This window comes from Suncus etruscus, chromosome 4 (genome assembly GCF_024139225.1).
Source record: "Suncus etruscus isolate mSunEtr1 chromosome 4, mSunEtr1.pri.cur, whole genome shotgun sequence".
Lineage (NCBI taxonomy): Eukaryota > Metazoa > Chordata > Mammalia > Eulipotyphla > Soricidae > Suncus > Suncus etruscus.
This window is the reverse complement of record NC_064851.1, coordinates 81367087-81369816: the sequence shown is the minus strand read 5'-3', so window position 1 is coordinate 81369816 and position 2730 is coordinate 81367087.

The following is a 2730-nucleotide window of genomic DNA, read 5'->3' as shown; positions in this document are numbered from 1 at the left end:
ATATAATGGCTGCCAAGAGAATCAACTGCAGAAGTAAAAAAATTTCACACACTGTTACCAGGCAAAATAGTATCACCAAGTTCAGCTATTAAGCTATTAAGCTACATTGTAAAGTGAGCTAAAAGGAAAATTTTCATGGAGTATGCAACCTTTCTACATTCAGGTTTTCATAATTCAAGATTCTAGGCTAGTTCTTTGGATACTATGAAGCAGGAGCACTCCCAGTACCCTAGAGTGAATCTATGTGCTCTGGATCTACCATGCCACCATTGCTAATTGTAAATTAATCCAGAGAGGTGATGGGTGGGAGGAAAAAACTCACACCAGCTGATCTTCAGCTACTCATTATTGTACATAACATTGTGTGTGGTTTATGCTCTAACCCTCCAGTTACTTCAAAGCTAGCTGGGGAGATAGGACAAAGCTTGCAAAAAGAGCCCACTTGGGTATAACACAGTGCTAAGTAATAATAATAAGTATGTATAATGATATTAATAATAATAACAATGAGTACTAAGCCAGCAAGCAGGCTGTCCCCTTTTCCTTCTCTCTCTGGCCCAGAAATAGCTGGCCAAGGTTCTATTGCTGGTGTCCCAAATGGTCCTTCCAGCCCACCTGAACACCACTGGGCGTGGTTCCAATTTTTTTTAAAGCATTATTTTCTTGGGGCCGGAGTAGTGGCGCAGCAATAGGGCATCTGCCTTGCAAACCACTAGCCAGGACGGACCGCGATTTGATCCATCCCCCAGCGTCCCATATGGTCCCCCAAGTCAGAAACGATTTCTGAGTGCATAGCCTGAGCGTCACCGGGTGTGCTCCCTCCCCAAAAACAAACAAAAAAGTATTATTTTATTACTCTCTTAACTTGTCCACATCAGTATAATCACTTATTGGAATTAAAAAAAAAGTCAAACTAAAAATCCTAGCAACAACAATAATTTCAAGGTCTGGAGGAAACCCAAAAAGGCTTTGAGTTGCTACCTTGAAAGCGTGTGGTCAGAAGTCCAAATCCTCTTAGTTTCATATGCACTGAGCACGATCCTGACAGTCTTGATATTTAGGCTTGTCTGCTCTAGTGTCTACAGTGCCTGGTGCCACAGGGCTCTCCACATGTACCATAGTCAAGTGTGTGTAAGCACAACCAAATGAAAACCCCCCCCCTGGTAGGTGCACAACCATAAAGAAGTGCTAGTGCTATGGCAGGAGTTGCAGTCTTTGATCAGCATGTTTGAGCACCAAAAACACCACCACAACATATCTGTAAGCAAACTCCAGGGAACACATGTGCAAATACTACCAATAAAGAAATGTAAACTCTCATGAGCACTTGACCCAGAGTGTGAGCACTATAGTATGATCTGGGTTAGAGTATAGCTTGAAAGGCATGACCACCACAGCCAGGCATGTACACAACCCCTTCCTGTCTCTAAGGCATCTCTCTCTGTCTCTGTCTGTCTCTCTCCCTCTCTCTCTTTCTCTTCTCTTTTCCTTTTCTTTTTATAGGCACTGTGGTTTTCAATACTGTTAGTGAAGAGGTATCATGCATATCATTTTACCTCCTTTCAGCACTCAGTTCTAGTCCAGAATGATTCGTTTCCAACTACCAATGTCATAGTGGTCTCTCTTCTGCCCTAAAAGCACTCCTCTGCTATTTGTGGTAAACTTCTTACCATGAACTAATCTTCTTGGCCCTGGTCTTTATGGTCTTTAGGTATTATTACCATGCTATCTTTTTTTTTTAATATATCCACAAATGATTAAGCTTATTTCTTAATGAGACCTGGCAGAAACCATGGAAGACTTGAGAACAATAAGGGCATCTGGAGACAGCCCTCTTTCCTCTCTCATCTGGCTAAGGAGCAAGATTTCCAACAGCACTAGCTAAAATGATTAAAAGTATACCACATAAAAACTTAGCAGTGATGGTCGACTTTAAAGGAAACTAACTTTGAAGAATCACAATGGGGTTGCAAAAATAGAAGAATGAATTTGAAAGTATTTTGAAAAGTAATGTGAAAGGCAGTATTGTATTCCTATTATTCATATTATTCAAAAAGAAAAATTTGAATTCAGACTGGGAAAACTGCTATACTCTCATCTAGCTCTGCTTTTCAGAAGCGAAGTATCACTGTCATCTCCAGCAGCACCCACTCTGAACTGTGTGGCAGAGAATAAAGTAGTGGGGGAGCTTAGCTAAATGAACATGTGAAATTAAGTTACAAAATGCTCAAACCTCTTTTTTCCAGTTTAAAAGAATATTCTGAAACTTTTCCTTCCTTGACAATTTACTTGTATTCTATTGTTATGGAAGTAAATATTTAACATTAGCACGTTAAAAACTTCTAAGTACACAAATGAAAAATTTTATATATCTGTTACACAATAATATGAATATACTTGACACTACCAACTGTACATTGAAAGGTTGTTAAAATAAGGGGACAGGAAGAAGGCTCAAAGAATTAAAGCAAATGCTCTGTATGCATAAATCCTGGGTTCAATTCCTGAACACCATAAAAAAAGTTAAGTTGTTATATTTTATGTCTGTGTGTTTTTTTTGTTTTCGATTGCATTTTATTTTTGATATGTTTTAATTTTTATTATGATACCATGATTTACAAAGTTGTTCAGTTGCAGTCATTTTAGGCATTAATGCTCAAACAGCAACCCTGTGTGATCATCCCTGCATCAGTATTCTCAGTCACCTATCCAGCACCATAACTTGTCTCC